The 25405-nt window shown below is 46.4% G+C and overlaps 1 protein-coding gene and 1 long non-coding RNA gene across 7 annotated transcripts in view; one reads left to right on the forward strand and one right to left on the reverse strand.

The window, feature by feature from the left end:
* Positions 1-25405, reverse strand: part of LOC135911965 (isobutyryl-CoA dehydrogenase, mitochondrial-like) — a 573736-nt gene that overhangs the window by 458409 nt on the left and 89922 nt on the right. The window lies entirely within an intron of this gene.
* On the forward strand, positions 19339-20048 carry LOC135911944 (uncharacterized). The gene is made up of 2 exons (XR_010567520.2): positions 19339-19594; positions 19833-20048. It is a non-coding gene; the product is annotated as an uncharacterized lncRNA (long non-coding RNA).

Consider the following 25405-nt stretch of genomic DNA (forward strand, 5'->3'; position numbering starts at 1 on the left):
CAAAAGGAAGAATCTCGCCGGAAGCACTGGGAATTTTAAACAACTTTCGTGAAGATCGCGACGTTCACATTATATGGGCACCCCGCACACTCCTCCCTTCCCGGGAACGAAATAGCGCACAACCTGGCTCGAGAACTGACAGGCCGAGCAGGTGACACGCAACAAATACTGGGAACGGAGAGAGACCGGATGAACAGCTTTAACGAGATCACCAAACACTATAAATTGGGAAGGGCCCATTTCCCCCCGGCACACTCCTCGTTAAATAGACGGCAAGCGAAGGTATGGCGCCTCTTACAAACAGGTACATAACCGAGCCCGGTGGCCTACCACCGCTACTACCCGGACCTTTACACGGATAGATGTAGATTCTGTGAAGAAAGGGCGGACCTACAACATATGGTTTGGGCTTGTCCTCGTACACCCATACAGAATAAGATAATTAAGACCAGAGAGTAGCGGGAGACCGTGTTGCTCAGCTGTGCACCGGAAGACCAACTCAAGGCAATCCAGCAGGCCGAAGATGCCGCCAGGGCCCAAGGGCTCGAGGCCGTCATTTAGGTAGAGGCCTAGGTCTCAAATCTGCTGTGCACAAATAAAGTTTATTCCTCCTCCTCCTCCTCCTCCTAAAGGAAGCGCCTGCCCGTATAGGCGTAAGTTCATTGTCGCGCCGAATAAAAGCGAAGCTTCCCATGCGGGACCCCATGGCGTGTAGGCGGCCGCTAGCGAACACCGGTGTAACCCGCTGCCTTAACGTTCCCGACAACGGATCGAAGTGGTTTCGATTTCTCCGCGTGACTCACAGGGCAAAATTTGCTGGCATGCACTGTCAGCGCCAGTGCATGCCAGCGTTAGTGATATCACAGCGCACCGGTAGCCACTAAAATAGTATGTCAACCGCTTGGTGGTAATGTGATCTAATCCATGGGGCCAGCTCATGTTTGCCGCGATGTAGCGAGATGTAGAATATAGCGCAGCGATTTGGTGACTGTCGATTAACATAAACGTCTGCATTAGAGAGGGTGACAATACCTGATCCTGTCAATGTGGCGACATTGGTGATCTTGAGCTCCTGGCAGCTCTATGTCGACGGAATAACTACTCCACGCACAAGTGGAGTTGGTTAAAGTCCAAGAGTCATCTGTATAAAGGCGAATTCGGTTATAGTGCGTGTCATGTAATGGGTGCAGAGCGTCTTGCTTCAGGTCAAAGGTCAGCAAGTCGGACTTGTTTCCAACTCCTGAAATGCTGAGGCGCACTTCTGGCGACACCACAAAGCGCGCAGTTGTGTCTATGCAGGCGTGATTTCGGATGGAATAGAGAAACGCTGATGCTCTAAAATATTGCGTCTGGTCTGTTTCCCCATGGAGAGACAAGGGATTAAGACTGAAGCCGCGAAGTGCCGTATTGGTGTGTTCTAAGCATGTCAATATGTGCGTACCGGTGGAATGATCCCTGGCTATGGCACTGGTGGGGGGTATTGGGGGCATCATGGCAAAATAATGTAAGATATCCTGTATTAATAAATTACTATTTTTCAATATCAAGAAAGTCGCCCTTGCTGTAAGATATGAGGCTTGATAAGCCAGAAAATAAGCAAGAACGAAAGGCGAAGGGCGAAATCACCATGAAGTGCCCGCCGTGACTTCGTGCATTTCAATGGCGTATGTTCGGGCTTAGTTAATAAAGCACTGCATCATTCTAAAGGAGGCTGAACTTGGATAGCTCTGAGAACTGCACCCCAACGGCCCCAATACAGGAAAGCATTTTGAGATCGGCACCGTCACAATGACGGACTGGCGCAGGGGTTTCAGCACGAGGTTACGAGTAAGCTTCAGCTCGGAGAATCCTATATTTGAATAAAAGGGGAACGGAGAAACAGCTCTTTTCAGCATTCACTGCAACAGGTTCGATTAGGCTTGATTTATTCAAAAGGAAAACTTAGAATCTAGTGACTGCTGTAGCCAGAGGTTTATTCAGGCCGTGCATTTCCTGTAAAATCAGCTGAGAACTGCAAAATGTAACAAAAAGAAAGCTATCAGGTTTCCAACTATCTACCTCAGCAGTAGAAAATAATATCACTATTGTCTAAACTGCACCTAGCAATGCAGCTAAAGTGAACAAAACTGAGGTAATACACAATTTTTGACAAAAAAATGTCAGGACCTAATTAACACCTGCTTCCTATGATCATTAGAATGTAACTTAACATTTCAAATACAACACATGCCATTCAAATCAGTACATCGGTTGTCTCATAGAATAATTTATGTGTTTCTTATGCATTTATTTTAAAAGTTGGAATCAGAGTTGGCCCTAAGCTAAGGCTTCATTTTTTAAGCGCCCCACACCATGTTTGGGCGTTCAAAACAGACAACGCGCTATGCACAGACCACGCGGTGGCCATCGTTTGTGCCGGGCATGAAGCAGCTGCGCGGCCCGAGAACAGAAGAAACTGAGGAACACGAGGGGCGCGCCCTTCCTCGGAGAGAGCCGCACTTCAAGTCAAACAGTCAGTGTCACACGTACAAACGCCTCAACGTAAAACACACTGCCTGCAACGTTGCGGGTTATGGCACGTGACCTCGGTAAGCCGTCCAATTCAGAACGCGCAATGCCACCTCTGGGAGTGCGCTGCGCAGTGAAAAGATAAGAGGAAAAATACGAGGCGCGATGAAAACGTTGTCCCTCGACTCCCATATGGGAGAAGGCAGGGAATTCGCTTGCGGGCGCCTGTCGAGACTGAAGGATTGAGTGTCTGCGTTGGCAGTAAAGCTTGCCTTTTGGCAGCCTACAGCATTCGATACTCTGATTTCTCCTATCTTTGCTAAGCAAATATTGAAGCAATTCGAGAAATTCTTACAGTAAAATGCTCCCTAGAGGGAGCATCAACCGGCCACCAGTCGAGAGAAGCGAGAAACGTTTAGAATATTGTTGGGGAAAAAAGCATAGAAGAGATTGATACGGCCGGATCCGTTACAGGCATAGCTAGCGGCACAAGGTAGATAGAGAAGTTTTGATGAAGACAAATAAGATTAAGAAGGTGTATACAAAATCATAAAAAGAAAAGCATGTATGGCATAATCGATTAACTCAAGCAGGCTAGGCGACTGTCCCTCACCGCCCCGTTTCAGAGGGGGTGAAAATAAATCATCATGTATGATCGATTTTTACAATTGGGTCTAATGAAGGGCCTTTAATATACTGAAAGTTAAGCCTTCCTTTTCTTCTATACTAACTGACCTCTAACTGCGAAATTAACAAAAAATAGACGCACTTTTTTATTTATTTTATATACGTCACAGGCTCCAGAAGGAGTATCGCGTGAGGGGGGCGGTACAGATAACAATTGTGGAGCAAAACCATAGTTTTTGTTACATAAACATGAACAGAACGAGAATCAAATAATAAACAAAGAACGCGAAATAAACAAAGATAGAAAGCAAGGAAAGTAAACGGACAGTAGTTAGCTTTTCAGTATACAGTAGAGAAAACAGCCTTAGTACAAATGCTTACATAAATAAGTAACAATGAAGTTAAAAGTAACAAAACTAAACAGATACTTGTTTTTAGCTAAGTACTAGCCAAATATGCAGCGTTTTTTTGTTTGAAGGTTGATGGGTCGTTAATGCCAGCGATGTTATCAGGAAGATCATTCCACAGTGCAATCGCACGTGGCAAAGCTGAGCAGTTGAATGCATTGGTGTGACCGAAGATGCGTTGGAAACAGATGATTATGCAGACGTCTAGATGTGCGGGAGGGACGAACGAGTGGTAAAGTAGATGGGCGTACATTATGCATGATTTTTTGCAGAAGACGAAGTAATGCTATATTCCTGCGCGATTCCAAAGATGAAAGCGACAACGACAACTTGATGTTAGTTACGCTTGAAAATGGGCTATAATCTCTGGCAATGAAACGTGCAGCACGGTTTTGGATCGACTCGAGAAGATGGATTAGATATGCCTGATGATGATGATGGTGCAGCGGTAGCGTAGAGGTAGAACACCCGCCTCGCGTGCAAAGAGGTCCGTGGTTCGAATCCCGGTGCCGGCAATTTTCCACCAGATTAAAAAGAAATCCGCGTGTTGAAAACATCGCATAAACAGGCCTGGAGTGTGGCCTGATCCCGGTGACCAGAACCGGTAACGCACTCCCTCACCAGAGCAGGATTGGCCACCCTGGTGCAGTACTTGGCCACAACCTCCTATATGAACACAACAATCAAACCCCGGCCCTCAGTCCCTAGCAGCTGCAAAGCAACTGACCAGGGCGGCGGTCAGACCTGCGACGCAGCAGAGGGTGCTAAGAATGCCTGATGAGGTGACCATATAGAAGCTACGAATTCGAGCTGCGGTTGCACTAATGTATGGTAGGCTATCTTTCTAGTGAGGCAAGGAGTGCTGCGAAGGTTACGCTTTAAATATCCGAGAGTGCGCGATGCTTTAGCCGTTATTTTCTCAATGTGGGATGACCATGAAAGGCTAGGTGTTAGAATAACTCCAAGGTACTTGTATGAAGATTTTCGAGCGACGATACTATTGCCAAGTGAGTAACTGAAACTAGGGTAGGACTTTTTGCGAGTAAATGTCATTAGATTGCATTTGTTAGTGTTTAGGGTCATTTCCCAATCCAAACACCAGTTAGTGACACATTGAAGGTCATGTTGAAGAACAATATGATCAGCGGGGCAGCGGATTTGACGGTAGATAACGCAGTCATCTGCGAATAGTCGAACACTGGATGTAATGTTAAATGGCAAGTCATTGATGAAAATCAGGAAGAGCAAGGGTCCAAGGACACTTCCCTGAGGTACGCCTGATGTTACGTTACTGAAAGGGGAAGAGTACTGGTCAATGACAGTGGGCTCCTTTCGAAAAGACAAAAAGTTTCTTATCCAAGAAATTGTTAGTTCGTCAAGGTTTAAACGTGAAAGTTTAGAAATGAGGTGACAGTGAGCCACGCGATCAATGTTTTAGAGAAGTCGATGAATACTGAGTCAGTCTGAGCATTGTCGTCCATATTTTGAAAAATATCCATAGTGAATTCAATTAGTTGTGTCTCACATGAAAAGCCTAATCTGAATCCATGCTGATGTTTAAAAAAGAAGTTATTACATTCTAAGTGATGAACGACATTAGTAAAAATGATGTGGTCGAGTAACTTGCAGGGAACGCTAGTTAGTGAAATGGGACGGTAATTACTCACATCGCTGTTGTCACCTGACTTGAAAATGGGTATGATTTTGCCGACTTTCGAATCATTCGGCAGCTCCCCTGTTGACAGTGACTGCTGAAATATATGACTAAGGATTGTACTGGAAGGGACTACTGTATGCTTTAGGATTTTCGTGTTGATGCCATCAAATCCGGAACTACTCGATAATTTGAGATTGTTAATCAAAGTAGCGATTCCAGCGGTTGTTATGGTAATAGGAGTCATATATTGGTAATCAGAGTCTGCCATCTTTGGCATATTGGAATGGTCTTCCTTTGTGAACGTGGAAAGAAAGTAGTTGTTAAATACAGATGCGCAGTGCTCTCGCGGTATGGGAAGACCAGTGCTATCCACTAGTGCAGGAGTGTCGGTGCTGTTTGAAGGAGATATGGTTTTCCAGAATTTCTTAGGATTATTTTTTATCAGTGACTGAAGGTCATCGGAAAAGAATTTATGCTTTGCACGACGAAGGGAACTGCAGTAGGCTTTTTCGCAGGCTTCATGTTTATTCCACGAATCTAACGTGTTGACACGTTTGGCTGCCCTGTATAAACGTTCCTTTTTTGTTTTTTGACGCATTCAAACTTTTATTAAACCATGGTTTGGAGCAGTTGGTGCGAAATGAGATCTGAGATATGTATTTATTTGCTAGACCTAGTAGTTGTTCTTTAAAAAGGCACCAATTTTTGTCGACTGATCGTTGAGAAAATGTTGCGATAAATCTAGATGAAAAGCTTTGTAAATCTCGGTTAATGGCATTATAGTCTGCTCTTTTATAGTCAAATATTCGTTTTCTTATTAGATTACGTGTACATGAAGGTGCGCGAACTATAAATTCCAATAACGAGTGGTCACTGAACCCATCAGTGATCGAAATGGTGCTATTAGGTGCTGTTGTTAGAACAAGGTCTAAGACGTTAGTAATGCGCGTTGGTTGCAGGACTAGTTGCTCAAAAGAAAAATCAAGGATGAGCTGGACAAAGTCATTAGATGCACGTCAATTGCCTCGTAAGTTAGACTAATCTATGTCCGGGAAATTAAAATCACCGAGAATGAATATATCAGCTTTAGGGAATTTAGAACGAACAGCAGTAAGGTTCTCACGCAAGCTAGAAACGAAGTTATCAGTACTGTCGGGAGGCCTGTAACACACTCCGTAAAGTGGCTTTGATAGCGTCGATGTTATACAAACCCACACTACCTCAATAGCGGAGGGTATTGGTACTATAAACGAAGTTATGTGTTTCTTTATTGCCAGCAAGACACCACCTCCCCTTCGATTATGTCTGTCTCGGCGATAAATGACAGTCCTCGGTATCAGAAAAAACTTCGCTGTCATTCACGTCGCCACAAAGCCAAGTTTCCGTTAGTGCCAAAATATCCAAAAGCCAAAAAGAAGCGTTCCGCCAGCGATTGTCGCTGCACAGCTTATCAGAGCGAATACGCAGAAGGTGTTCTGTAGTCCCGCATATGTCGCACTCCTCGCAACTGTCTGCACGGCCGATAAGGTGTAGGTAGCTCTGAATGAACGCCACACGAACGTAAAATGTACCGCAAGCTTGCGGTACTTAACTTGGTGGCAGCCGGTAACTTTTATGTCTGGGCCATGTCCGTGAAGTCGGCGATGACGGTGACCCGGCTGCACGCTACGTCCCACTATTTTCCTGCAGTAGTATATACACTTGAGCGTTATAGTAGAGAAAATGAGATGCAAGCATGCGTCACATTATTGTGAGCCATCTTGCCCTCCTCGCCGGCGAGCTCAGTTCCATATAAGCCAGAGTGCCCTGCAATCTGCTGAAACGTTATCAGATGAGCAGTTCTCAGGACGAAATCGCCTAGTTCTGCCATATTGTGAGTAACCGGGAGACAGTCCTCGATTAAGGCTTACATGAATAATTTTAGCGCTGGTCACCAAGTACAGTCAAGACCTGAGGCAGTTTATTCGACACAAAACGGACTGCCACGTGAATGGCTAAAATCTCCATCACCGTTGACGTAGTCTGGTGGTCGGAAGCGCCCAGCGCTTAGAGATAACGTTTTCCGACATTTGTTATTGCTTCTTGGCGTCGGTCATGGGCTTCGCGTTCAGACTACAGCCGCTGTATAGACCGTACAAGCGACGCTCGGTTGGAAATGTGCAGTCTGTAACTTCGCTCGACGCTGCCTTCCTCTCCTTATGCTGTACAATGCTTCGAAGTGGTTTGACGTTGGCAGCTCACTCATAACGATGTTGTGCAAAGGTTGCGTCATATGAACCTTCACGGTTGCCTTAATCGAAACGAGCCAACTCCACGTCTGAGCCCTGGCTCTTCTGGAAGAGGGCGTCGAGCTCGTTCGCGCATCGGCGTTGAGTGGCCTGTGCTAAGCCACTGCGGTTATCGAGCATGCCGCAACTACAGCGGGGCGGAAAGGAGGCGCAGCAGGTATCAGGTGAAGCTGTGTGTCTGACGGCGTTTTTCTTGTGTGGCGTTCGCCTCGTGCATTGTATTCTTGTGTAGTGCGGACCGTGAGGCCATGTCGGCTGACGTACTACCGTATCGTCTGGAGGGCGTCTGCGTGGAGGATATCCGCACGCAGCTGGTTTCCAATGATTCACGACTGCCTGTGCGATGCGGGGGAAAGAGAGGTCAGCGCTTCGGCGCGCATTGTGCGCCGGAAGCGTTGGCGGCGCGTCTTCTTCGGTAGCGCGGCCATTGTCTGTCTCGTCAGTTCGCGCGGTGTTGTGTTCCTTCGCAGTACGACTGCACTGTATCGCAGCGCTCGTTTCCATCACCAGAGGGCGATGCACACGCGCACAGCTTTCGTATCGTTTTGTGAGCGTTAGCTCGGGAATAATCGTAGCTCCCCATCATAGACACAAGTGAGCATTTATTTGATAAGAATAATCAACGCTGATACCGCAGTCAGCTACTGCGCCATAGACATAGTCGTACGGTAACATATCAAAGAAGGAAATTTTCTCACTGCTGGCGCTGTGAGGCAACAGCAGCCAACTGCACAAAACCCGTTGCATTTTCTCCCATTGTAACACCTATGCCCGTACTTTACTGCTGTTGGGCCCTTACAGAGCAGAGAATAAGGCGACAGTACTTTCCACAGGAAGCAACAGCGCGAGGCATTTCTCGCGACGCACTACTTATAATTTCTCACACTTACAAGAAATTATCTGTCTGCTGAGTAATTATCGGAAGTAAACACCTAAATAACATCGCCATAGAGAAACATTGTTTTAGTGAGAGTGAATAAATACAGGACTACCTGGGGATCATGAGCGGTTTTAAAGCGCTTAACAATATATGGGAACTAACAGCTATTTTTTTGTGACTGCCTAACCGATTTCGTGAGCCGATCCCGAAGATAGAGCGGTGTAACGCAGCGGTAAAAAATTATAGCAGAGCGCATCTCGCGATGAGTGCCGACGACAATGCGATTAGTTTCCGAGAAACGAGGCGACACACCATATTTCTGAAATCACGTTTATTTAACGCATATAGTGGTTATTCTGAAACTTCCGTTGCATCGGATATGTGCGACGTACTCTAAAAGGGTCATACGTCGCTATGCCACTCGCTTGCAAAGTTCGCCCTTGAGCATAGCGGCCTGAAAACAACTAGATGACTCGGACGCCGTGACGCCGATGGAATGCTGAAGAAGGAATGACATCGATGGAAGGACAAAGGCAGCATGACGACGACGGCATGACAACGAGATAACGATCATTAAGCAATGACGATACTAGGACGACATGATGATAATGGAATGACGAGAAGGGTAAGACGACGATGGCGTGACGATCGCGGCATGACGAAAGCCGGACGACGAGGATTAAACGACGACGATGACGTGACAACGACGGTATCACAATGAACGCATGATAGCGACTGGCTGATGAAGACCACCGACGACGATGGCATGACAACGGCGGCATATACTGCATCAAGACGGCAAGTTGGTCCAGTTGGTTAGGATACATTGTAAGGTTCGTTTCAGCGCAACGCACAACACGGACAAAAGGAAGGTATGAAACGAAGACACGGCGCCGTGTCCTCGTTTTATACCTTCCTTTTGTCCGTGTCTTGTGTTGCGCTGTAACGAACCTTACAATGAAGGGCGGCATAACCACGATCTAATGACAACTGGATGATTACAATAGAATGACGAAGAAGGAATGACGTCGTTGAATTGACGAAGGCGGTATGATGACAATGGGATGAAGTTACCACAGTGATAATGTTGGTAAAACGACAACGGGACGAGAATGTCATGACGTTAACTGAATCAAAACAGTGTGACAACGATGGCGTGACGACCACGACACAACGAGAGTCGAATGTAGAAGTTAGAATGACGTCGATTAAACGCCCGCGACGACATCACGATGGCGGTACGATAACGAACCCATGCATGACGACGTTACAATGACGATGATGACATGACAACAGTATGAGGACAATGGGACGACGACGACTGTATCACGAAGCCTGTATGACGACGATGGAGGGACGACGACGGCACGACGAGAGTCTAATAACGAAGTAGGAGTGACGACGATGGCACGACCATGGCTACGACGGACGACGACGTTCTCACAACGGATGCAGAGTGAGACTGTCTGACGACCGTGGCATAGCGACGGTGACATAATCACGATTGAATGACGACCGCATGATTACGATAGAGTGACGAAGAAGAATTGACCTCGATGTAACGACGAAGGCTGTATGATGACGACGGTAGGACGACAATGGGATGACGTTACTGAAGTAAGGGCGATGGTACTGAGTGATGACGATGCCATGAAGATTACCACGCGGCGAGTCGGATGGCGTACGTAGTGAAAATGACGAGGATCGATCGACCTCTACGGCATCACGAGATTGGTATGACAACGTGTGCATGATGACTGTATGAGTACAATGGCGTGACGATGGCATGACGAGAGTCGGATGACGAAGTTGTGATGACGACGATGGAATGACGACAAGCAGATGCCTAGTGGCCCAAGCTGTTAGACAACTTGAGTCACCGGGTCACTGTAGAAGGCGCGACGCAGACATGACGAGAATCGGATTATGAGGCTACAATGACGACGATGGAATGACCACGACGGCATCACGCCCAAATACCCAAGTCGCCCAAGTAGGCAGGCAACTTGGGTCACTGCATCGATGCAAGCGGCCAGATAGACAAGTTGAAAAAAAAATTGACAGTCGCTTAAGTATTCTTACGTGATCTAAAGGCGAAATCAACAGGACTTGTCTAAGTATTACCTTAAATTGAAACTCCACCTTAATTCACCTTGCTCTAATTTGTACCAACCTTATTTAACCTTACTCCACTTTAATTGGCCTTGATCCACTTTAATCCACATTATTTCAATTTTGGGAGTGGGCCAGGTCGGTTTTTTGAGTGTGGGCCATGGCGTCACGCCAAGGCCATGGCTGTTCCCCGTGGGATTTCGCTGTGCGAGCCGCAGTAGATCCAGCGCCTGGAATGTGACGTCAGCGCTAGGTCACATGGGCGAGTGAGTGAGCGAAAGAACTTTACTGGAGGTTCGGCGAGGACGCGAACTCGTCGCACACCAGGCTAGTCCCACGCCGGGACTGGCAGGTCTAGTCCACTGGTCCGGTCATGTGCACGCCGGACATCCAGGCTTTGCTTGTCTATAGAGCGGGGCTACGCAGAAGCGAGTGCCACTCCTTCTTGCTCAACTTGGGGTACCTCGACCCGCACTCCCAGAGCAAGTGTGCCAGAGTGGAAGTCTGCCCGTAGGACGGGCAGGCGCTTTGATACCATGGGATGATAACGCCGTACGGACGCCGGATTTTTCGCTTCATGGGACATATAAGGATTTCGCCTTAAAATAAGGGAGACTTCATCTCACGATGGCTGTCGACGCTAATGCGATTAGCATGCAAGCTATTAGCGACGCACAACATTTCGAACACACTTTTGTTTAACATCTGTAGCGGTCATTCTGAGACTTCTGCTGCTTCAGATATATGCGACATACAGGGGCGTAGCCAGGGGGGGGGGGCTTATGGGGCTTGAGCCCCCCCCGAAATTTTTTCGTGCTGTCCATGCACCGCCGACCGAAGCGACCCCCAGCGCCGGAAATCACTCTGGATTTTGTCTAGAATGTCTTTTTGACGCTTGAAAAGACATTTAACCGCGAAGATTGCGAACTCGGGCTGGATTTCGAGGCAACGCCCATACACTGGCAGTCACATAACGCCAAGCAGTGCCACCCGAGCACAAAGTTTCAAGGGCGCTTTGATGGTGAGCGGGCTCGTCGCGGCATCTCACTGAGGCCACGGAATCTATGGAGCGCATGGATATCAATTGCGAAACTTTATGGGTATAAATCTCATAAGCTCTTGATGTAAAACGTGCATTGACATTTCCAAAGTTGTGCTCTAAATTTTCTATTGCGGAACTTTGTGGGTTTAATGTTGTTATAAACATTTGACGCCAAAGGCCCACTGACTTTTCTAAAGTCTTACATCGGAACATACAACGAGACAAGCCAAATCAACACACTAGCAGACGAGTTGACAAAGCACGCAGCGAGGTCCAATGAGACGATGCGTTGGGGTGGTTCATTTGTGCCGTCATGTCACATAAAAAAATATCAACATTTTCTTTAACCTACGCCACAACATCCATGTCAAGACACTAAAGCCAGCCAAAGTAACTACCTTCTTATTTATTTTTTCTACTTTGACTTTTATTCGCGGAGGACACATTGAGCCTCTTCAATTTTTTTTTTTTTTGTTCTCGCTACCCTACCCGCGGGCTGCCAGAGCGAGCCAGAGCGCATATATTTTTCTCGTATGGCCCCGACCACCGCGCGGTGCACTTCGGTGGGCGTTCGGTTTGCTTTGGCCGAGTGGATTTTCACCTGACAGAGTTTTGGAAGCTTTCTGGCCAGCAGACAAGAAAAAAAAGAATGGTCGCTCGCCGCCATCACTGTGGGGACTCGAAGGATTGCACCGCGTTGCTTGAGCGGAACCTTTCCGGAAAGTCTTGTTTCGCCGGTGTAGGATACTGAGCAGTATGCGTATGGTTCTCAGTGGGCCAAGCGTCCCATGTTTTCTTCGGTATTAATTCCGTAGCCCCATTAGGTGCCCGATGTAGGCATTCGATTCTGGCCAACGTACTTTCCTATGCGTTTTTTTTTTTCATTTCGGTGCCTCCGCCCAACAGAAAAAAAATTCATTGTTGCAGCGCAGCGAATTGTCGCATGGTGAAAGTTCGTTTTTGATACTTCTTTTGCGGAAAGTAATGGGCGACGGGACGCTTCAGTTGCCGGATACGTTTATTATATTATTGCGAAAGCAATTATATGGACACTCCAGGCGCATTCCTGCCATCGCCCTCGTGTTTCGTATAAAGTCCAAGGGTGATAAAATCGTGACCACGCGCTGCATTCTGTATGTGCGAGTGAAAGCGTAGGCGGGGAGGTGGAATGGGTGAGCCTACGATGGTGGCTCAGTCTTGTGTGCGCAAAGGAAAAAAGCGGGCAGGAAGCGCGCCGCCTTCCTTCGCGCGCAATACATCGGGGGGAGTGGATGGAATGGGGGCGGAATCTAGGATTCTGTGAATCTATGATTGTGCAACATGTTTATTTGCCTTGTTTGACGCATTATATGCAGTTACTTTTTCTTACATACATAGACTCATTAGAGACTTATACGTATACTTAAATATCTTGTTGCGAGGTTTTGTGCACACATGCTGTGAACTTTGTTTCCAGTGACACTTTTTGTCCTTTATCAAGCCGTATTTTCGCATTTGTATATCCCACTGTATCTTTGCATTTCTAATGTACGAGGGCGAGTCAAATGAAAGTGGGGCTACCCTAACCGCGAAATAATGGTTTGGTTCATTATCTGCGACGCATGCGCGTAGGAGAACGGCATGTCTCATTTACAAAAGTGACACGCAGGTGTGACGATAAATGTTCTTTAATGCTCTCATACACTGGGTTGAATATGGTTGCGTCACATAATGGACACTTCAAAAGTTGAACAGCTCGGTGTCGCGAAGTTTTTTACAGCTAAAGGTGTTTCCAAAAGAGAAATTAATCGCCGTATGGCTGCCGTTTACGTTGAACACGGCATTTCATTGACCACTGTGAAGCGTTGGAGCAAACGGTTTAAAGGACGTTGTAAAGACATTCCAAGACCGGGCCAAAACCATCGTGCAATCACCCCCCCACACAATTTCAAAGGTTCATGAGCTGATGAAACAAGAACGGAGGATAAGCATCGATGAACCAGCAGACGGTCTGAACATCAGTCACGGTTCGGTTCACGACATAATTCATGAGCTTCTCGGTTATCGGCTCTTTGGTGCGCAGTGGATCCCCAAGATTTTGATCCATAGCGAGAAGACGGAGAAGTTGCGCGCTGCCTTGACTCATCTGATCGGGTATCACAATGAGTATGACGACTTCTTGTTTGCAACTGTGATCGGGGACGAGCCTTGGTGCCACTACTACGAGCCTGAAACACGACGGCAAAGCTTACAGTGGAAACATTCGAATTTACCACGCCCAAAGAACGCAAAGGCCATCATTTCCACTGGAAAGGTGTTGTTGACTTTTTTTTCGGTCGTCAGGGTCCATTACTGATAGAGTTTGCTAAATCTTGAGAGGCTATCAATTGTTTCCGATATTGTGAAACGCCAGAACGGCAGCGTGTCGCAATCAAGAACGAACAACGTGGAAAAATGACGAATGGGGTCATCTTGTTCCACGACAATGCCTGTCCCCTCGTCGCTTATGTGGTTAATACAAAACTGGCAAAGTTCAAGTGGGAAACGCTGCAGCATCCGCCGTGCAGCTCAGACCTGTCACCTTGCGACTTCTACATTTTGGGGCAACCGAAAAAACAGCTCAAGGGAACCAGATACAGACTTTTTGAAGCAGCAACCCAAGGAGTTTTATAAGACGGGAATCACGCGACTCGTTAGTCAATGGGACAAATGTCTAAATCCTCATGAAGACTACTTTTAAATAAAGTACCCTGTTGTTGGCTCACATTCATTTGACTTGCCCTCGTATATCTTACAGTATTCCTGCTTTTTATACATGCCCTAAGTTGCGACTATAATTTCGGTGCAATTACTCACGATACACGACCGGTGACAGCTGTTCCTGCGTAATACATTAAAACAACTTACAGCGTCATTGAGATTTTTCACTGGCCATTGCATATATACAAGAATGTAAGCACAATTCTTGAATGACAAAGTTTCATTAACATATTTGTCCTCAACTTGTTCAGTTCATTGCCTTTTAATTTTTCACATCAGCGGCATGCACTGCTTTCCTGGTTTCGAACTGATATAGTTCTAAAGTTCATGTGATATTTTCTTTACTTAATAAATAGACACAAATATAGAAGCATTGATATCAGTTATTTTGGTCAAAATGTTTGGCACATACGAGTATACTCTTTTATGAACAAATACATATTTTATTGTTTTGACTGTGCGTAGGGTTCAAGAATTCGTTTGCAGCATCTTTGGCAATCACAATGCAGTTATTATTCATGGATTTGATCCCTTGACAAATTGTTTAAGAAGAAACTTTAGCTCGGGCCCAATCCGACGCGGCGTATTCAAATACTCGTAAAACGCAGAAACGTTTTTCTTAGATAATCCTGCTAATCGCTTTTATTGAAATTGGTTGCATTTGAGAGAGAAAGTTAAATCCTAGTTCTGTTGGAAGCACAACTTCGATTTAGGGCCTGAATTTTGTTTAATATATTTTGAAAAATTCGAAAGCTTGAAAAAATAGAAGCACGACGTTTACAAACTAATAGCTAAGCATAAAGAACAGACATTGTGGTTCTGTAAATGGCATCTATTATAACAGTCAAATTGGACAAGTTTGCAATGTCAGTTTGTATCTTACGTGAATTGGTTACGTTGTGTACAAGGGTTGTGCACAAGCCGTATTTCTACAATACTAAATTTTTTTGAGATTGATGTGTAACATATCTATTTTGTCCGCTGTAGATGTACTATTAGGTGCAATTCACAGAATTGTGATATCATTTTTCATTGTTGAGTCACGGAGTTTTAAACTTGATAGTGTCGTTTTCTGAAAATTTTCGATTTGGGCAATTTTTAATAAATAATTGACCACCTAAATGAAAAATTCGAAACCAGTAGTCACTAGAATTAAGCTTTTTTTTTTAAGTGCAACAAACCTCCTCAAATTTGGTGAAGTGGTTGCAGGGAAAAACGAATTCCCCTGCTACATGTATTTAAATAGGAGCACCCGAGCTAAAGCTTCCTCCAACAAAATTTCGGGCTAGGCCACTGGCCCCTTGTATATATATATATATATATATATATATATATATATATATATATATATATATATATATATATATATATATATATATTACATGGGGCCAGTGGCGTAGCCCCCCCCGAACAAAATTTCTGGCTACGCCACTGGCGACATACTATGGTATCGTACCACTTTGCTATGGTACTTGCTTGCCAAGGTCACCCATGAGCATAGCGGTATGACGGCACTACGTGTAGTTACGTATCCTTTTCTCGGGGACTGCATTTAACCCGCACCCGGCGTGGTTGCTGAGTGGCTATGGTGTTGGGCTGCTGAGCACGAGGTCACGGTATCGAATGCTGGACACGGCGGCCGCATTTCGATGGGGGCGAAATGCGAAAACACCCGTGGTACTTAGATTTAGGTGCACATTAAAGAAGCCCAGGTGGTCGAAATTTCCGGACTCCTCCACTACGGCGTGCCTCATAATCATAAAATGTTCTGGCACGTAAAACCCCATATTAAATTTTTTTTATTTAACCCGCTAACAACTTAACGTTATCACTCGGCGCAAAACGCGCCTTCATGATTTCGAACTTACTCGAGGTTATCGTTTATTCTAAATGATGTGTCTGTTGTCACCGAACCTTGTTTAATCTGACTGTATGCGCTACGCGACTTGTGTAGCATTTCTGGAAGGCACGCGCGCACCAGAGATCGCGCTGGAGCATTCGACGAGTCGTGTATAAAAGCCGACGCGCTTGACCTGCACATCAGTTTTACAGCGCAGCTCTTAAGCCCAGACACAGTTACTGATACATTTCAGAGCTGTTAGATCAGCACAAAAAGGTCAGAAGAAGCCGTTTCCTGCATGATGTAAATCTGATTCACTGAGAGTTGACTGCACCACGCCGCAGCTGCGTAGCCAGGTTCGCCGTCATGAGCTGTTCACCGTGATCGCGCCGCGTACGAGCTGTGCCGCACCGTCTGCGCATGCGTGGGTGCACGTGCGCGAGCTTGCGCACGTACACTAGCGTACGTGCGGTCTGGGCTTTAGGCGCCTGTTCCTGCGGCGAGCGCCGGCATCGGCGTAACCGAGCCAAAGAGTGCAGCGAAGGAAGAAAGAGCGAACGAAGAGCGTAGCGGCTGAAGAAGCGGTAAAAAATTGACGCAGCCTGAAAACAATGCGAAGAAAACTTGGCATAGGATGAACAAAGACGTATTCACTGAAAGATATAAGCGAGTGAATATCATCAGCAATCTCGAAGGTTTAGTAAAAGCAGCGGAAGAATTCTATACTGACCTGTACAGTACTCAGATGACTCAGGATAACTCCATTCGAAACAATAATGAACAGTATACAGAAACTCCTCCTATAACTAGAGATGAGGTCAGAAGGGCCATGCAAGGCATGAAACGGGGTAACACATTTAACAGGGATAGGCAGGCTAGTTGGTGGTCGATATTAGAATGCATCATGTAACCGCGCAAACAACAAGGGACAAAGAAGGAAACACACAAGACAGGCGCAAAGGATCCGCGCCTGTCTTGTGTGTTTCCTTCTTTGTTCCTTGTTGTTTGCGCGGTTACATGATGCATTCCAAAATGAAACGGGGAAAAGCAGCAAGAGAGGATGGAATAACAGTCGATTTAATCAAAGATAGAGGAGACATAATGCTAGGAAAACTGGAGGCTCTCTATACGAAGTGTCTATCGACTGCAAGGGTTTCAGAAAACGGGAAGAATGCAAGCATAATACTAATCCACAAGAAGGGCGACGTTAAAGAACTGAAAAATGATAGGCCCATTAGCTTACTTTCAGTATTATATAATAATATTCACCTAGATAATCTCCAATAGAATGAGGGCAACACTGGACTTTAGACAACCAAAGGAAGAGGCAGGTTTCAAGAAAGGATACATTACAATGGACCACATCCGTGTCATCAATCAGGTAATCGAGAAATCTGCAGAGTACAATCAGCCTCTCTATACGGCTTTCATAGATTATGAAAAGGCATTTCATTCAGTAGGGATACCAGCAGTCATAGAGGCATTACGAAATCAAGGAATACAGACCAGTTACGTAACTATCTTGGAAATTATCTAGAGATTCCACAGTTACCTTAGGTCTACATAAGTAAGAAGATACCTATAAAGAAAGGGGTCAGACAAGGAAACACAATCTCTACAATGCTATTCACTGCGTGCTTGGAAGAAGCATTCAAGCTATTAAACTGGGCAGGCTTAGGAATAAGGATCGACGCCGAATACCTCAGCAACCTTCAGTTTACCGATGACATTGTTCTATTCAGCAACACTGCAGATGAGTTACAACCAATAATTGAGGACCTTAACAGAGAGAGTGTGAGAGTGAGGTTGAAGATTTATATGCAGAAGACAAAGATAATGATGAATAACCGGGGAAGGGAGCAAGAGTTCAGGATCGCCAGTCAGCCTCTAGAGTCTGTGAAGGAGTACGTTTACCTTGGTCAATTAATCACAGGGAACCCTGATCATGAGAAGGAAATTCATAGAAGAATAAAAAAGAGTTGGTTCGCCTACGGTAGACATTGTTAGCTCCTGACTGGAAGCTCAACGTTATCAATGTAAAGGAAGCTGTACAATAACTGCTTTTTACTGGTGCTGACATGTGGGGCAGAGACTTGGTGACTGACAAAAAGCTTTGAGGACAAGTTAGGGACCACGCAAAGAGCGATGAGAAGAAGAATGCTAGGCATAACGTTAAGACACAGGAAAGGAGCGGCTTGGATCAGAGAGCAAACGGGTATAGCCGATATTCTCATTGACATTAAGAGAATAAAAATGGCGCTGGGTGGGTCATTTAATGCGCAGGTAAAATAATCGTTGGACAATTAGATCTACAGAATGGGTACCAAGAGAAGGAAAGCGCAGTAGAGGACGGCAGAAGACTAGGTGGTGCGATGAAATTTGGAATTTCGCGGGTACAAGTTACCTTACCTTCTAAACTTATTACACCATGAAGAATTTGATCCTTCGTGTAATCAAAATTGTCTCATTAAACGCTTTGCCCAATCCATTTAATGTTCAGGAATAGTACATCGTTTCGAATTTTTTTTATCCCTCTGCTTGTCGATCGCTGCTTTTCCTGTTCATGCCATTTTAAGGCTATGCAAATGGGTTCTAGTGTTTCGCTTTGTTACAAAATTTTGTCTTACCCGATGTTATGTAGTATTCGTCGATTTATTAGAACTCTTCGTGCATGACTGACCGTCACCCTGCTGTTTTGCCAACTGTAACGGGGTCGGGACCTCGTCAAGCTGCTCAAGCTTTTAGTCCCGTACTCCTCCTATCCAAAGGAAATAAAGTTGATTGATTGATTGATTGATTGATTGATTGATTGATTGATTGATTGATTGATTGATTTATTGATTGATTGATTGATTGATTGATTGATTGATTGATTGATTGATTGATTCGGTTGGCGCACGACAGGGGTAACTGGAGATCGCAGGGAGAGGCCTTCGCCCTGCAGTGGACATAAAATAGGCTGTTGGTGATGAATTTGGTACCCGCACACTCAGAAACATGTTAACAAAGTTGAAAAAATGCTAAAGAGAGCGGTGAGATTCATTTGTAACAGCTTTGGGCGAACTTCGATCACATCATTATTAGAAAAAGTCAACCTCCCAACGCTAACGCAAAGAAATCGTGTTTTCAGATTGAAACTTTTGTTTCATTTAGTTAAAGGTTATTATAAGGTAGACACGTAGCAGATACTTTCTGTGCACTGCAGCTTCAAGCCGCGCACGTAGCGCCCTCTGTCGCGGGTGACGGCGATTATAGGTTGGGGGTGAATGCGAAGTGGACGCGTTGACAACGTAGGGGAGCATGGCGCCTCGTCGCGTGGTTGTGAAAACCGGGTCCAGGAAAGGCAATTCGCCGTATTGCTGCGTTTATGGCTGTCACAACAGCTACAGGAACACTGCTGGATAATTGCCGCCGATCAAATTCTACCGTTTTCCTAGGAAATCGTATGAGAATGAAAGAAGACAGAGGTGGATCGCAGCTGTCCGCCGAGCAAGGTAAACATGTCTTACTATCGATTAATGCTTTGGGCTTCTTGGTATATCATGATGGAGGCAAAGTAGTTGCGCATCAAAAACAGAACAAAAGAACACAGACAACACACACCAAAGCGCCAAATGTGTGTGTCGTCTGTTTTCTTTTGACCTGTTTCTGATGGGCTGCGCCTTTTGCCTTTATAATGCCAGTCTGTGCGCCTTATGTATTCAGACACGTTATCTTCTTGCTTTCTAACAGCTCAGAGGGAGAGCTGTGGCAACCGAAAAGGAATGAAACGCGAATATGCAGTGCTCACTTCGTGGGAAACGAGAGAAGCAACATCGCTCAGCACCCAGCGTACATTCCAACAATATTTCCACCTTGCTACAAAAAGAGTGATGCCGCCTTGCCCCAGACCATGTTTTCACTTTTCAGAATAAAAGGAGAGGTCGAAGTGACCCTTAGCGCACTGTGTATGCTGCCCTCCTTATCTAGTTTTTTTTTTTAGCAACTCTCGGTCGAAGCTGTCGTCTGCTAGATGTGCCGTCGACGGCACCTGGATCATGTCCCTGCGCTCCTCAAGCTCCTTAATGGCACAATTTACACCTGCAAACTGCGAGAAAAGAGCTGCAGGGTTCACCATCTGCAGAATTGGTTTTCGCGAAGGTCGACTTGCAAAATTGATTGCGTCAATCAGCGGCAAAGTCGCATCACACACACACAAAAAAGTAAAAAAACGAACTTCCCGTACGGGAAAAGACTTCCTTGATTGATTTTTTGACATCGACGTTGGGACGCGATGATGGTTTCTTCCATGCGCATGGAACATCCGTGCACGATGTATATTCGTATTCATTTACGAATATCGCCATGGCCGCGGCGTGCTTGCACCAGCCTCCGCAGCCAGCTTTGCATGTACAGCTTGCGTGCAAAATATTTCTGCAATTTTCAGACAACTAAAAAAGAAAAAAATGAAGCGGTTAGCGATATTGAGGCACTTATTTATTTATTTTTTTTGAAGGATTGGTTCACCTCAAGACGCACATCGTAGTCCATGCTTTTCATCTGGACGACACATTTGCCGACGATATCCGACGGGCCTCTTGCGTTCACCGATTCTTCTCTTACTGCGTAAACGTGCCTGCTATAGTACAACCTCGCACCCATGCGTAAGAAGCTCTTCTTGAAGTAGCCATCGATATTTTCTATCTTTAGAAAGCCGCAAAACAACACACGCCGATCACTTGTCAACGCCATCTCCACCCATAGCGCAGTGCGCGGCGCGGCCGTAAACAGTATTGCCCCCAACCTGAAATCTCCGAGGATGGCCGCATGTGGCACTGCATGTACCGGTACAGTGGCGCCGCGTAACCAGAGCTCGAGGATGCCACAAGGCAGAGACACGTCTTGGCCACAACTCTTTTTTCCATAACTGGTTTTTTCCACTCGAAATACCACTTTTCCTTTTTTCCACTCGAAATAACACTTTTAGGTATTCGTTTTTTTTTTTCCTAGAACAATAACTGAAAGGAATAAACTTACTAATGAAGTCGTTTCACAACCATCCGCAAACCTTTTTGCTGTACACCTTCAGCAGTGACTTGTCTAGCCTGTCGCGCTAAGCTTATTATATGCTTTCGTGCTTCTTTCCGGTATATCATTGGGTTTAGGTTGCCAAATTATGTACTTCATTTCCGTGTATTTCTTTTGTTGTTACAGTTGTTTGCCAATTTGCGAAACCCAACAAATGTAACTCCCCTCTGCTAAAACCTCAACTCGGGGCTGCAGTATTTATAAATAAATTAAAAAAGTAAATATGGGACTGAAATTTGATGTGCCAAAACAGACAAGCAAATAAAGAAATAACTTAATAAATAGAATGGGAACTCGTATTGTATGCGGGTTTTGAAGAAACCGTACGACACGTGCAAGGCATATATGCCGAGCGGTCGGACCACCACCAAACAGACCGGATCCGATCTTTACCTGTTGGGTTGTTCTCTTTGTTATTGGACATCAGGCGTGCCGCTTCCCGTTCGGTCTGGCTCTGTAAACTCGGCTCAGTGAAGGATAAGGTGAAGGTTAGTTGGTTATTTGCTACGGAAAGCAAATTGCGGTTTTCCCGAGACAGAGCTGAGAACTGCACCTACAGTTGCACTCTGGGCTGATCCGTGCGTCATATTAAATGCCACTGGCGTAGTGCTTCCAAGGCGGGACGATGTGTTTTTCCGTGTCTCTTCGTCAGATGCGCTACGCCAGTGGCATTTAATGTGCAACTACAAGGTCATTTCAGCACTCGCTAAAAAAAAGGAGTGCGTGTTTTTCAAGTTGTACGACGTTCGCCACTCGCTACTCACGTGTAAAAAGAAAGTTGTGAAACACTTTTAATTTGATACTAAACAGCTGTCTCGAAATGCCAGACCTGACATCATTGACATTATGGAGAGGTCATGGCGAATAGCAATAATTGCTCACGATGTATAGAAATAAAGCTTGCTATGATGACGATGCGTACACACACAAAAATATATATAATAAGCAAGAGCGCCGCGTGCTATCCTTGCCACGTGCAGTAGCCTCAGCGATCACAGGTGGAAGGTACATGGACACATCCGCCTCCAAAATGCCGTAACTATTTCGTAGCCACAGGTATTTTATCAAATTATTATCGGCGCCCTCGTGTCTGGCACTATCATTTCCAGGATTCTGGGAGCTCGATCGTTCATTTACTGTTTTAAAGTTAAAACTTCGCCTGTTCATTTGTATAATCGCTTTCCGCAGCGCGCTCCGTGACATGGAAGCTACACGTTCGGATACGACGCGCCTCTCTCCGGTGCGTCTCCTTGCGAGGCTCAATTTCTCATTTTCCACAGCGCGGCTATCACAACTTAGCGCTGACGGAGAGTCGCCTGTGGTAGAGCGGGCTTCAAATGCCAGCAAGAAAAACAAGTTTGTTCGCTGGCTCTGAATCGTTTATCTGTCCTCTTAACGATCACGTGTTCCGTCGCATCCCACTTCGTTCTCGTCTTCGCTCACTTTCCCCTGCTTCTTGTGCCCGAGGGGAGCTTTCTCGCTTCTTGTTTTGTGTTTTCACCTAGTCTTCGAAATTCATACCTTGCCCGAACGATGGCAATCGTCGTTGTGTTTTGCTTTACTGGCCTGGTCATCCTTTCCTCTCCGGGAGCCCGAACCAGCTGAACTGAATAAGCGGTGGCCAGCGCTAAACGTAGATAGAGCCAAGCAACAGAGAAAGTAGCAAGAAAAAAAATAAACTAATACAAGCTTCAAAGGAAAAGGCACGCGGAAAGAAGGAGGGGAAACACTTTCTTCCGAAGCCCGACTCGCTAAACCGGTTCGTGGCCGGGTCCACTCACAGCGGCGGCGGGGGAGGTTGGCGGCCGGGGCGACCACCACTTTTTTCCCGTTCCCAGAAAGTGGTTGCTCCGAAGAAGCAAACATGAAGAGAGCGAAAGTAGCAGTGAGCGGCGTCCTCCTTGGCGCGCCAGATAAAAACAGCCCGGGGAGAGGTTCCCTCGGCCTTTCTTTGGGGGGCTATTTTTTTTTCGCGTCTCGCTTCGGTGTCACGAGGGGGCCAGCGATGGAAATTTGCGCGCAGTTTCGGTTTTGGCATCGTCTCCGTACTCTTTCGAGAAGGTCCCCTTCCTCGTCTCCGGCTTCCCGCAGGCAGCTTCTGCGAACAATAAGCACGCAGCTCGCCAACCGTTCGCCGCTTGGTGTGCGTTCTCGGAAAGAACGCGAGAGGCGTGGGCGGAGAAGGAATCCCTGCGCCTAAACGGGGCCACTGCTTGGCAACTCCCGCAAAGCTTCCAAAGCGGTTTCGCTAAGCCACTTGGCCCCGCCTTTGCATAACTGCGAACAGTTGTTAGCGAGCGCCGATAGTTCAATTGAGTTAATATGCAGCGTTAAACCGAGCCGCATCAATTCGTAGTGCATCCCTGCGCACCCAAGTCGTCGTTTGGCCGTCCCCCTGAATGGACCAAGCCAAGCGCAGCAAAGGCCCGGCCTCGGACCAACATCCGGCGGAGTGTCTCGCAGTAAAACTGCCGAGAAGGCCGCCGCTCGTAATCGCCTCATTGTCGGCGGTGGAACGGGAAGGAAGGACGCGCTAGCGATTTGCTTGTTTTGCAAATACACACGTGTCCTCCCAATGGAGGCTTCAAAGGATGGCAGGGAACGGTCGGTGCTGGTCTACGAGGAAAAAGAAAGACGTCCTTGGTTTTTGAATGCCAGCCGGGAGTGCGGCGACTCGCGGGCCCTGGCTTCCTCCCCGCAATGTCTTCGGTCGCGTCGCGAGTGGCAAAGCTTCCGGTGATTCGGCGAATGTAGGATGTACTAGAGTTACGGCAGATGACTTTGTGATGCGCAACACAACGCCGCCTGCAGAACACCGTGTTCGTAGCCGGACTATCTTACGGTAGGCTGCGGTGCTTCCTCAGACCGCTTTTGATGAGTGGGCACCGGTCGGGACGCCTAGAGAGCGCCCGCTCGGCAGGTTCTGGGCGAATGCGACGTGCGCGTAGCGTCCGCGATGGCAAAAGTAGGAGCCTTTGGCAGTAGCTTTGTTCTTGGCCATAATTTTGGTAACTTGCTTGTTCTTAGAGCGCTCAGCTTCGGATTCAGAGTTTGCCATTAAGCTGTGTTAGCGTCAGCGCTCTTCGTGCAGTTGTAATTCATTCAGCCTGTAGACGTCTATACCGAGAGACAGGCCTCACGCTCATTCGTGTGCAAGCTTCCTCTCTCGGCGTCTACTGTCAGATATCAATAGAAGACATCAGTAGTCTCTCATCGAGTGCATTACTTGAGCACAATATCAATGGCGGCACGTTGTGTCTGATCGAGGCTCTGGGCGCGGCCGTAATGGATGGATGGATGGATGAAAAACTTTATTAGGGTCTTTTAGGGCGCGCACTAGCGCGCAGCGGGCCGCTCACACGTCGGGACAGAGAGGCCGAGCCTCTCCGCCGCGTCGCGGGCCCGTTGGACAGCCCATAACTGTCTTTCGAGGTTGGGACTGTGTACGACCGCATCCCAACGTGAAGAAGTGTTTTCATCGCCGTGTAACGCGGGACATCGCCAGAGCATGTGAGGTAAATTCGCTAAGTCATTGCATAGTGCACATGCATATACTTGGAATGATCCATTAACTTCATTCCGCATTGCCAGACAAATTCCATTTCTTACTAATACGCGGTCTTAATGTACGTTCGACCCATCAGCGATCGCTTGCTTTCTCATGGTGTGTTGACAGGAGAACGTCTGGTTCTGTTTTTTCTCTTCTCGTCCGTGTATGTTATTGCGCTTAAGTGTGCCCTAGTCGCACAAAGCGAGCTTTTTCTGTAGTAAATAATTTCACCGGGCCTCGATGCATTCTGGTATATAAGACACCCAACCTCGTGGTACTCCGTGTCATGAGGTCGCTGTGAGCACTCGTGCATCGACTGTGCAGTGCCCTGCATGGATGCATTTAAGTACGAAAGATAAAAAAGAACTTAAATTGTGTGAGTAGCCCTCATACACGTCGCTATTTTTTATCTATTTGTTAGCCGAGCTGGCCGTTGTTCAGACGAGTCAGTCGTCCGCTAGGCGGTTACGGGGCGGCCAATAGAACGCTCCTCTCGATCCCTTTTGTTCCTCCATTAATCACAAATAAGTAAACTGAAAGTAGGCGCTTTTGTATTGATCGTCTCGTTGGAAGGGAAACGCTGTGTACCATATGATGTGCATGAAATGAAAAAAAAAAATTAAGCGACGATTACGATGCTTCCTAATACCAAATTTGAACGCAGCTCTATACGTGTTTTCATTTCGTG

Source organism: Dermacentor albipictus, chromosome 10 (assembly GCF_038994185.2).
Source record: "Dermacentor albipictus isolate Rhodes 1998 colony chromosome 10, USDA_Dalb.pri_finalv2, whole genome shotgun sequence".
Classification (NCBI taxonomy): domain Eukaryota; kingdom Metazoa; phylum Arthropoda; class Arachnida; order Ixodida; family Ixodidae; genus Dermacentor; species Dermacentor albipictus.